This window comes from Myxocyprinus asiaticus, chromosome 16, assembly GCF_019703515.2.
Source record: "Myxocyprinus asiaticus isolate MX2 ecotype Aquarium Trade chromosome 16, UBuf_Myxa_2, whole genome shotgun sequence".
NCBI lineage: Eukaryota > Metazoa > Chordata > Actinopteri > Cypriniformes > Catostomidae > Myxocyprinus > Myxocyprinus asiaticus.
This window is the reverse complement of record NC_059359.1, coordinates 10,597,217-10,614,515: the sequence shown is the minus strand read 5'-3', so window position 1 is coordinate 10,614,515 and position 17,299 is coordinate 10,597,217. Positions and strand designations below refer to the sequence as shown.

The 17,299-nt window shown below is 42.3% G+C and overlaps 1 pseudogene; it reads left to right on the top strand.

The window, feature by feature from the left end:
* Window positions 1-513: 513 nt before the first annotated feature.
* Window positions 514-10,766, top strand: LOC127454549 (uncharacterized; annotated as a pseudogene).
* The last annotated feature ends 6,533 nt before the right edge of the window (window positions 10,767-17,299 follow it).

Below are 17,299 nucleotides of genomic sequence, written 5' to 3'. Positions count from 1 at the left end.
TTATTGAAGATGAGGTCATATGGGTATTCTTTCAATCAGGGTATTATTTTCATCTCTAAATATTTTTCAGGTCACATTTAAGTAAATTGAAATTCCATAAGGATGACTCAACCTGGATGACTCTTATGGAAAAATCTTCAAAGAAACTTTTACACTAAAATAATGTAATTATTTCTACAAGAATAAAATAGCTTTATAACCTTTGCCTTAAATGATGTGTGGATTTCCCAGAGCAACAACATATATATATATATATATAAAAGAAACACATAGAATATTAAAAGAGACTGCTTTTAAAATGTTGTTTTGTACTAGTTCTCATTTTCACTTCATAGTACAAAATAAAGTATATAACATAGAAACAGATGGAAGTAACATCTTCTGACTTATTCTTTTTATTTGTTTATTTGTCATGTAATGAACTTAGTTCTCATTATCACATCAGAATACTTGTGCCCTTTTTAACAACACTGAAACATCGATTACAAGTTAAATAACTGCGGGTGTATTACAATGCAACAGAATATCATTCTGCTCCTGCCTGGTAAGAAGGGATTTTCTCTTCTTTTTAGTTTGTCTGATGTCCATTCCTTTTCTAAACTATTGTGTGGTTTAAAATAGAGTGTGAATGAGCTGAATATTTGAAAATAATCATTTTGATCTCTGCTCATTGATAATATACACAGTATAGTATATACATTATAATGAGTACTATAGGAAATATGTCATCTATCGAAGTCATGGAAGATCAGTAATTACAATAACACTTACTGTGCTCTCCAGGTGTTCTCAGTACTGTCTGGAATGTGGAGTATCCTGATCCAATCTGTGTTGTGAGGGGATCCAATGTCACTATTCTCTGTACTTTTACAAATCCACAAGACAAACAGATAACAGTAATACAGGTGTTGTGATGCTCAATGAGAACAAACAGTGACAAATATCTAAATGGGCAGTATGTTTATAATAGTGAAGAAATGCAGAAAACCTTCAGTACACTGGTGATAAAACTTCAAATTGCTCTTTGTTGATCAGTAATATTAATTTTACAAGTGCTGAAGTGTATAAATTCAGATGTATTACCAATTTTGAAAAATGCTGTTGGACAGGAGAACATGGAGTGAATATTGCAGTAAAGGTAAATTTCTCTACAAAAGGTTTACTCCTCAAAAATAGCTCTACATTTTAATGCATTTGTTTTTAATATAAGAACTACACACTCCCATGGCAAAATCATAAGGATTTATACGACTTTTATAAATTTGGCTAATTCGTATGATATTGTACGACTGCACTCGTATGAATTCGTACGACTTTCACTACAGCCATTGATGTCGCTGGACATCGTTTCCATCTAATACCGGACAATTACTTGCTTCTGTCACACACAACAGCTAATTATCATGTTTACACACTCTACTGATCAGTTAGGTTTAGATAAGGGGTTTGGGTAAGGGCATAATATTAATAAGCATGTCCTTAACGCCTCATGCGCGAAACTCGTGCTTTCTTAGTTCATACTAAGACATCCAGGCATTTGCACGTGATGTAATCGTACGAAATCATACGAAATAGCCAACTCATAAAAAATCTATGGATTTTCATGAGACTGGGTTGAAAAGAAACATCCCATTTGTTTTCCATGTGGTATCGCTCTTGGTGTTTCCTCGATTTCAAAGTGTCCATGACCAGGTCAAAAGAAAATGGAACCACAAATATTGGAGAATCTTTGAATTTGACATGAACAGTCAACTGCTCTGATAACTTAACTGAAGTTCAGTGGTTTGAGAATGGTGAGCCGATACAGCAATCAGATCCCATCCTCACCTTCAGCAGTTTAACTTCTTAAGACTCTGGGAATTACTCCTGTTCTATAAGAAACTATAAAACAACTCTAACTGAAGAATTTAGACTTAATGTTGAAGGTATGCTCAACTGGTAAACATATTATGAACACATTAACATCATTTTATTTTTTATCTTCGAATATATTCTCCCACAACTGGGGGCCTTGGAGTCAAAAAGGTTGAGAACCACTAGAGTAAATGCTGTCTTATTTTGCTTTCAATAACAATATTGCTCTGAGCCCACAACATTTTGGATTATTGGTGTGTCTTTAGCTTCACTCGTTTCATCATGACAGCGGTAATATTCACTGACTGATTTTTGATCAAGCTGTCTCGCCATCTGAAATGCCAGAGCGCTCTCTGTACAAAACTCGGCGTTCTTAGGCGCGAGCCCCAGCAATCAGCGGTGAGTTTAACAACGCTCATTGGCACATGCAACAGCATCCAGCCGTCGGCAGTTGTGCAAACCAGACCGCGCGTTTAAGCTTTTCTGGCGATAGTTTAGTTACACTGCTTTGCTTTACATGGATCACACCGTTTATGTGAGCATTTTATAGCGTCGTTTTCAATCAAATGTATTTATATAAAATTGCTTAGTTGTTGGAGTGCGGTCAAATCTTCAGATGTAAAAAATTATCACTGCACATTTCAGGCAACAAAAGCAATCGATTATGAAAACTGAACGTTCAAAGGAAATACGCTGAAAAGTTTGCTTTTATTCACCAATTTCTGAAGTGTCAAACGATCCTGTCTCATCTGTTCAGGGTCTGAAGGGCTTGGGAAAAAATGATAACGTGAAAATGAACCTGCAAATATACTGATTATATTTGGTTTTATACAGCTGTGAGTCAGTCCTCTCAATCACGAACAGCATCAACTCAGTTTGTTTCTTTTCCCTATGATTATCTACACAAAAAGCTGGCCAGACCTTAAAAAATATAATTCAATATACAGTATACCCTGTGACTAATTTAATATGAATAAATAAACGTTATTATGTTTTTTTTTTAAGTAACATGTTACTTGCGATGAAAGTGTTAGCTAAGATAAATATGGGGAAAATGTTGGCCCCCGCCAAGTTTTCATCTGGATAATCTGGACCCCGCAAGAAAGTAGTTGAAGAGCCCTGAAATACTGTAAGAGTCTTAATATGAGTTTTAAAGTAATGTGGTTGTGGTGGAGGCTCTGAATGCAGTAATTTTCTGAATAAAGGCTTTAAATGTGATAAAGGCCCAAAATTGTATATATATTTTTTTTCACACAGAAGTCTACATTGCTATAAATTTGCCTGTTTCAGCCATCTTTTCTTTCTTTTTTCTTTTTTTTTCTTTTTTTGTGCTGTTTCAAAGAAAAGACAAATACAATTTGAATTTCTTTTCATCACTGATGTATCTGTAAAATTACATGACTGTCAGCTGTCTAGCAAAAAGAAATACACAAAATTATTTACTGCCCTCAAGTTGTCCCTCATTGTGTTTTTTCCCCCAGTACAATCTTAACACAATCTTTTCTTCAAGAATTTACACTGCTCTTTTATATACAAAAACAGTTCATATTGAGCACTAATTAATATACCATAAAAGTAGTCCATACAACACAAAGCTGTTGCGTGGCCCCAGAAAGCTTGGAATATAATGCATGTGTCATATTGTCATGAATCCCGCCTTTGTTGTTCCTCCCACTCACCACCAGAGGGCTCCATCACCTGGAGATTGACTTTAACTCTCTGGACTCCATTTCCCATAATCCCCATACCTGTCAATGATTACCTGTTCACCTGTTTCCAATTCACTCAGCTATTTAAGTCTCACTCTCACTCACTGTCATTGTTAAGTCTTGTTTTGCCCAGGTTGTCATTTCTGAATGTTTTCTGAGTTTGTTGCGTTTCCTGTGTATTATCCTGGACTGTTTACCCTGTTTTTGATCCGTTGCTGCCTGCCTACTATTACTGCCTTGTTTATCTTGATTTAACCTGTGATTGTCTGCTGCCTGCCCAGACCTCTTACCTGGTTATTGATTATCCCTCTGGACTGCCTGGTGATTTACCTCTACCTGTCTGTATTACTGCGTTTATTGTTATTAAAAGCTGCACATGGATCTCAACTCCGTTGACTCATTACACATATGGACTAATGTTATGATGTCTTTATACTGAACCTTTAATTAAGCTTTATAGTATTTGCCCTTTATGAAGCTTAACAGCTCCTGCTCACTATAAACTGTTATTCTATGGAACAGAGCTGCTTAAAATATCTATTTTTATGTTCCAAGAAAAAGTAACAGCATGTGGGCTTTGAACAACATAAGGGTGAGTAAAAGTTAATTTTTAGGTAAACTATTCCTATATCTGGTTGCTCATACGCATAATAAAAACTCAAATCTCTTTTAAAAGACTCTTAGGGGATGATGTACAAAATTCAGAATTAAAGACAAAGAAATTATTTAGAAAATCTTAAATTGATTTTAAATTATTACCTAATTATATTTATGTGGCAGCGGGGGCATGGTCGAGTATCCATCCGAAGAGAGAGAATCAGAGATCGAGAGTCCCGCTGAGGAGTTATTGTGAAGCTGTAAGCCCAGGAAAGTTGACCGTTAAAAAGACTTACCTGTGACTGGAGAAACCCGGTTCCCTGTGTCCTCCTTCCCTCCTACTGTGAAGTCCATTACACTGGTGCCGAAACCCGGGATAAAGTCGGAGGAAGTACGCCCCGTGGAGTCCTCCCCATTGGCAGTGATCCTCAAGTCCCTCGCTGGCCTACACCAGTCCCACCAACAATCCCTGCTTGAGCTCTGGCAAGATCAAGACCGCCGGTTCTTCGAGATCCTTCGGGCTCAAGCAGAGGACTGGCATGCGATCCGGAGCCTTCTCAGCCAGGACACAGCCCCATGCCCCCGCCCATGCTCTTGAAGATGGGGGGGGGGAAGATCACCCAGAAGCTTTCCTCAAGCTCTACGAGCGCACTGCTGAGATCTGAGGCTGGCCGCGTGACCAATTCTCCCGTTGTTGTCCGGGGAATCCTAGCTCACAGTGCAACAACTGCTGGCGGCTAACCTGCTGGCCTACGAAAATCTGAAGAAGACCATCCTGCAGCGGGTTGGCCGCAGTCTAGAGCAACATTGCCAGCTCTTCCATTCTATGAAGTTGGAGAGGACCGGCCGCCCGTTTGCCTTCACCCAATGACTCCGAGACGCCTGCCGGAGATGGCTGCTGGCAGGGGATCGCGACATCGAGGGAGTGATCGACCAGGTGGTACTGGAGCAGCTCGTCCATCAACTACCGCAAGGAACAGCGGAGGGGGTCCAGTGCCACTGCCCGGCATCGCTGGAGGAGGCTGTACGATTGGCGGAGGACCATATGGCGCCGTACCCTAGGGCGGAAGAGCTCTCCCACTCTCTCTCCCCTCCCCCTATGTTTTTCCCGTTCTCTACCCCTCCCCTCTTCTCTCTCACTCTGCTCTCTCCCCAGAGCCCGTTCCTGCCCCACGGAGGTGAGGAGTCCCGCCAGCCAGTACCCCGTGTGCGGGGGTTTGCACCACCCCAGCATCTACAGTGCCCCGCCGCTCTCCCCCTCAGGTGGAGGTGTCCGCTGACACAGGTGCAGGCATGGCACCTGGGTCAGTCTGCTGGAGTTGTGGGGATCTGGGACACTTCCGGGATCAATGCCCTGTGATGGAGCTGGGGATCTGGATCCCCGACACTCCGCAGGCTGCCCCCAAATGGCCTGGAGCGTACCGGATACCGGTAAGAGTCAAGGGGGGTACTGCTTTGGTGGACACGGGTTGTAATCAAACCACTATCCACCAACGCTTGGTTCAATATGAGACTTTGGGCACAACCAAAAGGGTGAGGGTGAAGTGTGTGCGTGGGGATATTCACAAGTACGGTTCCCTGTGTCATCCTTCCCTCCTACTGTGAAGTCCGTTACAATTTGCATTAAAAATTTATGACACTGTCCTTGCCACAAGTGACGGGTCTTACCATGTTGAATGAAAGGGAATTTTCTAAAAATGTCCTTCAGAAACTTACCAGATACCCACATTCATTCAATTCCTTTACAATATACACACATTTGCTCTTTATCTTAAGCCTGATATGCTGAAAACTGCTCGTTTAATGTTTTCACATTCAAAATTATGAATAACATCCGAATCACGTACTGTACATGACCAGCGCCGTTTCTTGCGATTTTGTTATTGGCACTCCTGTCTACAAGAGCGCACTCATCATTGGTGATCTCGTCGGTCCTGGGGAGGGTGGCTTACACGTTGACACCCACCCATCCACCCCCTGCTGATGGCACCTTAGGCGACCGCCTATTTCACCTATGCCTAGAAACGGCCCTGTACATGACATATTTTTAATTTAAAATGGCAAATTTCGCCAAATGGTGAATAGTTTGCACCATTGGAAATTACAGTTGGTTGGTACAACATTTCAGTCATAAAATAGTGGGCAAATATTGCATGTTTAATTATATAATGACATCTTACATGACACTAACACTCTGACAGTGATGCGTGCGTGCTGCATGGCGCTGGCATAATCCACGAGGTTCCCGCTCAGTTTAAGTTTGAATTCATTTTTCTTAAAAATCTCAGTGACATTGACGAGCGGTGTTGGACTAATGTGCATGCTAAAAACGTAACTTTTTTTTTTTTTTAAACCATTATGTTATTCCTGCAACAACTTAATGACAATTAGACAGCGGTGCATAATGGACTGCAGCAGAACAGCAACAAGGATATCAGTTATGGGGGGGGGGGCACAATCTGGCCATATCTGATCATTGGAGGGGACTTGTCCCCCTCAATGTATATTGTGGTTACAGCCTTGGGTTGTGGTGGTGTAAGTGATTTTAGCCGTTTGCTCCAAAGATACCAGATGAGCTTTACTGAGATATGAGATTGACAGAAGCGCTTCTCAAAAACATTTGCAGCCAAATAGTCCCCTCAACTGACAACTGTTATGAACAACATGGCATAAAATGGCATTAAACCTCAAGAATTCGCTGCAACTACAATAATATGAGAACTTACAAAATGATTGACAGGCAGAAAGCATCAGAGACCGCAGGCCGTGGACACATTTTTGTTTGCTGTTTACAGCTGACACAGAGACAGGTGAGATATAACACTTATTTCAATGATATCTTTCAGGGAGTAGTAAAACTTTTTGCATACTTTTCTATGAAAAAATCGCTTACAGCTCCTTTAAGGCTTGTGATACAGAGTTGACTGCTTGTAGGGAGAGAAGTTACTGTAGGATCCCTATCATCATTGTGATTTCTGTAAAATAAACTGCTTCAAATAAAATACCTCTGCTAAATAACAATAAAACTCAAACTTTTTAAATCTGCAAATATTCTCTCTGAATCAAACATCTTTCCTTGAATCATCAAATATATTTTATGCACTATCTACAAATTGTGCTATTTATAATTATGCCTAAATATAATTTTTGCTTTTAATTAGTAGGAAAGCAAAAAATCAAGAAAAACCAGAGGAAGGAGACCGACCCCAGATTTTATCCTTAACGCATCATTACATACTGTATCTCTCCAAACAACTGCATTGATTAATAGACTGAATATTAATGAATATTAACTCATGGCATTTCCTCTCATGAAGATATTCAGAAAGTTGTAATTGTACAGTAAATGATGTACATAAGGCATTAAGTCAGTTAAAAGAGGAAGAAAACATTTAAGTTATACATTAAAACATGTTTTATTACAAACTGTATTTAATATTAAATTTGATGCTTTGCTTTTAGACTGGCACAGTCACTCACATAGACCACACATGCCTGAAGAAAGCAGAGGACGTACTGCAGGATGAAGAAGTACAATACATGTCCGTCAACATCAAACCCAAAGAACCAAAACGAGTGAGTGTTCAAAACACAAAACGCTGTAGCCACATATTTCTTCATAAGTGCATCTTGTAACCTGACCTGTAGTTATGGAGATGTTTTACCACATGTACTAGTCCAGTGTTCCACGGTCATGGAAAACCTGAAAATATCAGACAATAAAAAAATTAAAATAATTCCAGGCTTATCTGTTAAATTTTGCTCTTGTGGACAGTAAAACTTGCAAGCATTAGTGATGTCTGAATTGTGAGTGAATTATTCTTTTGAGGCAGTTCTAATCAATGAATTGGTCAAACCGGTTCTCAAGTTGCTCGGAATGATTGATAAGCGAATAGGCCTAAACTTTTAATTAAAAAACAAAACAAACAAAGTCCTTATTTAGTAGTCACAAATTATTGGAAATGTCATGGAAAATTCATGAAAATTGATTGGTCAAAAAGTATGGGAATCATGGAAGTAATTTTTGATAGTGAATGTGAAAACATAAAAGAAATCACACATTTAACCTATGTGATTATAATGCCTTTGGTTTTATCACTGTTGTTATTTATTATTTCTATGTCTGCCAGGATGGAGGATCAAAATGAAGATGAAACAGTTTATAGTGCAGTAATGTACTTAAACGTAATTAACTTATTTGAAAGTCAGTAAAGGTAGTCTGATTACAAGAATCTAAAATGTGTTTGGATGCATTGTAAAACATCGTGAAAAACCTGGAAATACCATCAAATTCCATAAAACTTTGTACAGTACATGACCTTGATCTCTGACTGCCTTCATAGACATTCATACCATATTAGCCAAAACACACTGCAAAAACAGTCAATCACAATCTATTACAGTACGAGAGCAAACACTTAAGAAGAAGAAGAAATAAGAAACATCAAGTGAGATGAGGCAATTAGCAATTTGGGTTATAAAAAAAAAAAAAATTTCATTTTCAACCATGTTTGAGATTATAATAAACTTGCATTTCATTTTTTCTAAACAGATGTGATGTAGACTGTCTTAGACTTCTTCTTTTGATATATTTTTTCTGTACTAGTTCTCAATACTTCAAAGTACTTGTGCTGTTGACCCTCTAGCGAAACTCAAATTTTACTCTAGGCTCAATAACTGAGAGAGTAGATCAAAATGCTCCAAATTATTCTGCTTCTCCTGCAAGAGAGCTTTTCTTTATAGTTTTGTTAGATGTCCCTCTCTAAACTGCTGCCTGATTAAAGCTTAATAGAGCTGAATAAATGTTATTGATAATTTTGATCTCTGCTTATTTATTCTAAAATGATAGGTGTTATGCTTCTCTAAGAGATCAAACAATGGTAAATATTATAATGAGCTTAATGTTTATAATGGTAATGTCAAAAAGAGGGCAAAAAACATTTCAGTACACTGGTGATAAAATTTCAAATTGCTCTTTGTTTATCAGTAACTTAATTTTACAAGTTCTGGATAGTTTAAATTCAGATTTGTATGTAAAGCAACAGCCAATATCTCACACAACTCGCGTGAAAGATGTGTGTGTTTCAGGTCAATTTCTCTTGATTTGTGAAACATTCTCAGCAATATGGATGTGTGACGCCAAAATACGAGACAAACGGCATCGCAAATGTATTTCAAACACCACTGTTATCCGGGTTATCGTCAATATAAACTCTATTTAAACTCCCTTTTAACCCCACTTTTGAAAGGGGGTTTGCACAGCTTTTTACCCAGGGTTATGAAACCCTGCTCTGGAGTGTGAAAGGATGTGGTGTTAGAAAGTTTCAGAAAGTTGTTTAGCAGCACAACTAATCATATAAAGCCTCAGTACTTACCTAATTTAATATTCATGCACTTTGTACAGTTGCTGAAATTTCACACGCTGTTTTCATTCTCCATCTAAGGGAAACTGGTAAAGTGTGATGGCAAACGCGATAACTGCTGTGATAAAGTGACAGTATTATGTGTTTTCGTGGCAGATTTCAGAAGACGAAAGACAAACTGAGCTGATTTGCTTGGCGACATTTCCACAGAAGAGCAGCTGTATTCGTCCAATCATTGTTCCCTATCGATTCAGTTCACTCAACATTACGGTAAATGCTTTTGGGGAATTCCTTCTCTGACGACCTAGTTGAAGCCCTTGTATAATAATGGTAATCTTATGATTGGCAATGCTGTTTGAGCCCCACCCTTTTAGGCGCACATTTGCCTTATATAAGCCGGTGCAAAATCACCATTTCTTCAGAATTTTCTTCCTTCAAGACCGACATCGTCTCGTCTTGAGTATGACAATAATCTCATCTTGATCAGCCCTCTAATCTCTATCGACGGATACCCTCCAGCGGACGGGACTTCCCTGCAGACGCATCAGGACATTCTTCTACTGACTCTCCAATATAATCTCACAGGAGTTCGGCATGTTGTTTCCGATAGTTCCGATACACTTGGATCGGTGGCATTATGCCGACTCATGGACCGCCGTCATGTCCTCACAGACATGTCTGCAAAGGCTCCAGCTCAAATACTTTCCCCGTGCCACACCCAGAAGCGTGTCATATCTGGATGCACGTCACGTCATCGGGGAACACTGTGGATCGAATCCTGTTGTGACCAGGGAGTAATCACGTTCGCATTATCAGTGACGGCGGTGCTGCGGACATTGCATTTTCACACCTAACATTACATTTTTCATACACTAATGGTTAAGGTTAGGGATAGGTTTGGGTTGGGTTGGGTAAAACAGGCATTCCTCATATGTGCCGATACAGCAGAAAACAACTCACTTCGCGGACATTACACCCAGAAAATGGCACTCCCATGTGACCATACGCCCAAGAACACTTACCGCTTTGGCCACATGGGGCAGTGTTCCGAATTTTGGTTAGTATATGCTGATTTTAGATCACAGAAAAGTCCACCTACTCTTTCCGATCTCACAGTGAGATCAGTCTGGACTCTCAGCGCCTGCAGCGAAAGATTCACCCGCCACCCTCTAGTTTCTCCACCTTGCCACCGGCTTCGGGTTCTTCACCTCAGCGAGACATCTACACGCTTCTCACCGGATGATACACAAAGGTTCTTACAAAAAAGAGAAAATCGCTCATGATGCCTTCATGAGACACACAAAAATTCTCATTTCTCTCCGCCTCCCCGCCGGAGTTTGTCGGGATTGGGATATTACACAGAATGTTGCTTCTGTTTTTTGTATTTAAATAAAGGCTGTTCTCAAAGAGAAAAGCGCTCATTGCACTGCATGAGGTGCATACACAAGAAGCCCTTCATGCTTCTTTTATCCACTCACTCTGTGCACAACCACTTCCTGGTGGCAAGCGGCGATCTATCTCCTCTAGGGAGTGAGCCGACGTACCCGTTATCTCGCTTACGGCATTCGGTCATCTATGGAACTCACAATCTCCTTGCAGAGAACGCGATAGAGATTGTTCCGAACTGCGGCACACACAATGGTTCTACACTCGATGTCTTCCGTTCTGGAGTGAGACGGCGGGCTTCGGCCCATTTTAGGATCAAGACGCTTCGTGCACTCGCAAAGAGCCCATTCAAAATGGTATTTCAGAAACAGATCTTACTGCGCATCCACCCTCATGCTGATTTGCGTCAATTGATCTAAAGGACGCACATGTACTTTCATGTACGATTTGCACCTTGTCTCAGGCTGTTTTGAGAATTGCATTAGAGGGAACAGCTTATTAATTCAGAGTCCTTTCCTTGGTTCTCCACACTCTCGAAGTGTACTGATGCAGCGCTTGCTCCATTGAACCTGAGCGGCGTACGCATTTTGAACTAATTCTAAGATGGGCTATTATTAGCCCGATCAGAGGCTCTGTTGTGTGAGCACAGAAATGTACTACTCCAGGCTGTCAGACTGGGCAAAAAGTATCCATCATCGCACTGTTAGGTCTTTTACATGAGATATTTCCAACGCTGTCGGCATGCCTGGCGCCAGGGGCACATGTGCATTGACATAACTGGCAAAAGGTGGTAATCATGGGTGCGTTCAGTGTAGGCTAAGGCGCACTGTGCGACGGGTGACCAGCCTTCGGCACCTAGCACTTCAGTCGTGTGGAAATACTAGCTGTCTCTTAGCCTTGAAAGCTTTGCATTCCGAGGTAGCGAATCACCACATTCTGATTCGATAGGACAACATGACAGTGGTAGCTTACATAAATCATGTGCTCCGCTGGGGTGAATGCCATTCTGCAAGCTACAGCGCTGTCCGCAAGACGCCTCTATGCGCTAAGTGGCGTGTGTTTACAAATTGGTGCTCTTCACGTGGTGAAGAATCAGTGAACAGCTCCATAGCTGAGATCCTCGCGTTCTTCCAAGAGCGGCTGGACACGGATCTCACCACATCAACGCTTAGGTAGCAACTATGTTGGCATCCCATGCCCTGGAGACTAGCTCCTCCATGGGCAGACCTGTTCTAATTTTCAGCTCCTCAAGGAAGCGAGGCGCCTAAACCCCCTCGCCCTTCTACAATCACCGCTAGGGATTTAAACCTGGTGCTGAAGGAGCTCATGAGCCCCCCCGTTCGAACCATTGGAAATTGTTGAGTTGTGTGTGCGTTCTTTAAGACCGCACTCCTACTGGCTCTGGCCTCAGTTAAACAAGTGGGTGATATGCAGGTGCTGTCAGTCGACAGCTCATGCCTGGTATTTGGGCTGGGTCTTTCAAAAGCCACCGTCAACCCTGAAAGGCTATGTGCCTAAGGTTCTATCCACACCCTTCGGGGCTCTGGTGGTCCACTTACAAGCCTTCTCTCCCCCATCGTTTAATTCGGATGAGGAGCAGTCAGTGCATTTGTTTATGCCCTGTGTGGGCATTACACATGTATGTGGAGCTCACCCGCCAGTTTAGGCTGTCGGATCTGCTCTTTGTTTGTTATGGAGGATGCACAAAAGGCATGTCCATCTCCAAGCAAAGGTTCTCTCATTGGATTGTTGATGCGAGTGCCCTCACTTATGAATCACAGGGCGTGAGTTGCCCTGTTGGTGTGAAAGCGCATTCAACTAGAGGCATGGCCTCTTCATGGGCATAGAGAAATGGTGTGTCCTTGCAAGACATATGCTTTGCAGCAGGTTGGTCGTCACAAACACTACGTGGCATCCATCTCTTCCAAAGTCCTCTCTGTCCAGAGCGCTTATGACAAAATTCAGCAGGTGAGCCCAGGCCCTTTTATTACAGGCAGGCTACCAGATATATGTATATTTTGGTACAGCCACCTCTATACCTTTTGTGCCCTCAAGATGGCGCCGAGTATGGCTGCTGCATTGCGAGCTCCGACACAACATGGCATTATTTTGTTTGTTTTGTTCACAATTCTTATGTTTTTTGTCTTGGATGTTGTCTGCCTTATTGTCTACGACAGACGAACACTTTTGGACATTGGTTCAGCAATTTCACACCGTAAACCGGACTTCAAATTCCTCAATGCCGACCCACTGTTTACAAACACGCAAGTGGAGCCCTTTGTCTGGGCAGTCCGGACGCGGAAACGCAGGAGGAAAAGGGGAAACAGAGCCGGCGTTCTCATCAGAGTAAGACGCCGTGCAAAGCTCTGCGAGCTGAAAGCGCGGATCTCTTTCCAACGACAGACGAGGGACTGCTGCATTATCTGCCTTACGGAAACTTGGATGTCTGCGGGGATTCCAGACTCCCGAGGGGTTCTCCGTGCACCGAGCGGGCAGAGCGAAAGACCTCTCGGGTAAAAGCAGAGGTGGTGGTGTATGTTTTATGATCAACAAATCCTGGTGTGATCAGAGGAACGTACATTCTATCAAGTCTTTCTGCTCTCCTGATCTGGAATTTCTCATGCTTCTGTGTCGACCATTCTGGCTACCGGGGGAATTCACAGCGGTTATTATCACTGCTGTGTACATCCCGCCACAAGCCGACACAGACCGGGCACTCAAGGAACTGTATGGGAGTATAAGTGAGCAGGAAACCGCACACCCTGAGGCCGCGTTCATTGTGACCGGGGACTTTAATAAAGCCAGTTTCAAATCAGTTGCACCAAAATACCACCAGCACATTAGTTTCAACACACGAGGGGACCGGGTTTTGGACCATTGCTACTCTCCCTTCCGGGATGGCTACAAATCCCTCCCCCGCCCACCATTTTGCAAATCGGACCACTCTTCCATTCTGCTTCTGCCCGCTTACAGGCAGAAACTGAAACAGGATGCACCCACCCTCAGAACGATCCAGTGCTGGTCGGACCAATCAGACTCTACACTACAGGACTGTTTTGATCACACGGACTGGGAGATGTTCCGGTCCGCCTCTGATGACGACATCGAGCTTTACGCTGATAGCGCAATGTGTTTCATCAGAAAGTGCGTGGAGGACGTCATTCCGACCAGAACAACACGGATCTATCCGAACCAGAAGCCATGGATAAATAGTGATGTTCGCGCGGCACTTAACGTGCGGACCTCCGCTTTCAATTCCGGGAACGCGGAGGAGCATAAACAAGCCAGTTATGCCCTCTGAAAACAGCAAAACGCCAGTACAGGAACAAGATTGAAGGACAGTTTAACACCACCAACTCTAGAAGCATGTGGCAGGGAATTAACATCATCACGGACTTTAAAGGGAATAAAAACTCCGCCATGAACACTGCTGCCTCTCTCCCGGATGAGCTAAATACTTTTTATGCTCGTTTTGAGGGAAATAACACTGCCCTCGTGGAGAGAGCTCTCGCGGTCGAAGCTACAGAGGTTAGTTCACTCTTTGTCTCTGTAGCGGATGTAACCCGATCCCTCCGACGGGTGAATATCCGCAAAGCCGCGGGCCCAGACGGCATTCTGGGCCGCGTCATCAGAGCGTGTGCGAACCAGCTGGCTGGTGTTTTTACGGACATTTTCAACCTTTCCCTCTCTTTGTCTGTAGTCCCCACATGCTTTAAAACATCCACCATTGTGCCTTTTCCAAAGCGATCAAAAATAACTTGCTTAAATGACTGGCGTCCTGTTGCTCTGACCCCCATCATCAGCAAATGCTTTGAGAGACTAATTAGAGATTACATCTGCTCTGTGCTGTCTCTCTCTCTAGACCCATTGCAGTTTGCTTACCGCAACAACCGCTCCACTGATGATGCCATTGCATCTACAATACACACTGCTCTCTCCCACCTGGAAAAAAAGAACACTTATGTAAGAATGCTGTTTGTAGACTACAGCTCAGCATTCAACACCATAGTGCCCTCCAAGCTAGATGAGAAACTCCGGGCTCTGGGCTTAAACAGCTCGTTGTGCAGCTGGATCCTGGACTTCCTGTCAAGCAGACACCAGGTGATTAGAATAGGCAGCAACATCATCTCCTCATCACTGACTCTCAACACTGGAGCCCCACAGGGCTGTGTTCTCAGCCCACTCTTGTATTCCTTGTACACGCATGACTGTGTGGCAACACACAGCTCCAATGCCATCATTAAGTTTGCTGATGACACGACGGTGGTAGGTCTGATCACTGACAGTGATGAAACAGCCTACAAAGAGGAGGTGCACACTCTGACACACTGGTGTCAGGAGCACAACCTCTTCCTCAACGTCAGTAAGACAAAGGAGCTTGTGGTGGACTTCAGAAGAAAAGACAGAGAACACAGTCCCATCACCATCAATGGAGCACCAGTGGAGAGAGTCAGCAGCTTCAAGTTCCTGGGTGTCCACATCACTGAGGAGCTCACATGGTCCATCCACACTGAAGTCGTTGTGAAGAAGGCTCATCAGCGCCTCTTCTTCCTGAGATGGCTGAGGAAGTTTGGAATGAACCGCCACATCCTCACACGATTCTACACCTGCACTGTAGAGAGCATCCTGACTGGCTGCATCTCCGCCTGGTACGGCAATAGCACAGCCCACAACCGCAAAGCCCTGCAAAGGGTGGTGCGAACTGCCAGACACATCATCGGAGGTGAGCTTCCCTCCCTCCAGGACATATATACCAGGCGGTGTGTGAAAAAAGCTCGGAGGATCATCAGAGACTCCAGCCACCCGAGCCATGGGCTGTTCTCACTGCTACCATCAGGCAGGCGGTATCGCAGCATCAGGACCCGCACCAGCCGTCTCCATGACAGCTTCTTCCCCCAAGCAATCAGACTTTTGAACTCTTGATCTCCCACGATCAAAATACATCAGCACTGCACTTTATTACTCTTACTCTTATATCTCACACCGGACTGTCATAAATTATATTATTATATTATATTCTCTCTTAACAACTTACTATCAACCGTCAGCCTGAATGTCAATACAGTACTATACAACCTACTGTACATTCTATATATACTACTAATATATACTTTTTTTATTGAATAATGTGTATCTATATTGTGTGTATTGTATACTGTACAGTGTATGTTATTATTTGTATATTGTGTTGTGTGTAATTATTTGTATATTAGACTTTAAATTGTGCTGTGTTAATTTGGTGTTATTGTAAATTGGTATATGTCTCATCACTGTCACGACTGCTATGTTGATCGGAACTGCACCCAAGAATTTCACACACCATTGCACTTGTGTATATGGCTGTGTGACAATAAAAGTGATTTGATTTGATTGATTTGATTTGATATAGGCTGTTGTTGAAATTACCCCTCTTAGAAGTCACAAGCACTTTCAATAAGGAATACATTTCCTTTCCGTACCTTTGGTTAAATTTAGATTGTGTGTGTATTTATATGGTTCATATAGATTCCCAGGCTGAGATTAACTTCCATTTGGTTTTCACCATGTGGGGTTATTCATTAACTCATACACTTTAAGATATGCCTGGTGTATCTCTCGGGGTATGACATCATGTAGTGTGGCGTGATGGTTCCCCAAAAGTGTTTACCGCAATGTTGAGTGAACTGAATCGATAGGGAACGTCTCTGGTTTCACATGTTCCCTCAGTTCCCTGAGATGAAGGGAACGAGACATTGCGAAACCTGGCCGCACTACTACTTCGGAGTTTCTAGGTACGAGCGATGCGTTCTTGTCCTTCAGTCAGACAATTCGGAAGAAATTTCGTACCTGCTTATATAGGCAAACTGCGCTCCTAAAGGGCCAAGGCTCAAACACCATTGCCAATCATAAGATTGCCATTATTATACAAGGGCTTCAACTAGGTTGTCGGAGAAGGAATTCCCCAAAAGCATTTACCACAATGTCTCATTCCCTTCATCTCAGGGAACCGAGGTTACATGTGTAACTGGAGACATTATTGACACCGCAAATATACAAATAAGATTGTTAACCTGGGGTTTATGAATGTACAGTGTGAAACATCGGAACATGAATGCCCAGGATTAGGCCTATAGTACTTATTCACCCAGGGTGAAGTATGAACACTGTGAAACATGAAACAGGATAAACCAGGATTCTGTTTACCCGGGGTTTAGAATTTATTCTAAAATTAACGTTTTCAAATGTGAAAAGCCCTCAACTGTATCTGTTTTTTACATATTTCATACTTTTAGTTGCTTATATTGTTGATATATTATTGATTAGGTTTAGGCATAGGAGTGGAGTTATGTGTTTATAAATATCTATATTATAGTGTAATGTAAATAAAATATTATGACTACATTTGCCTGC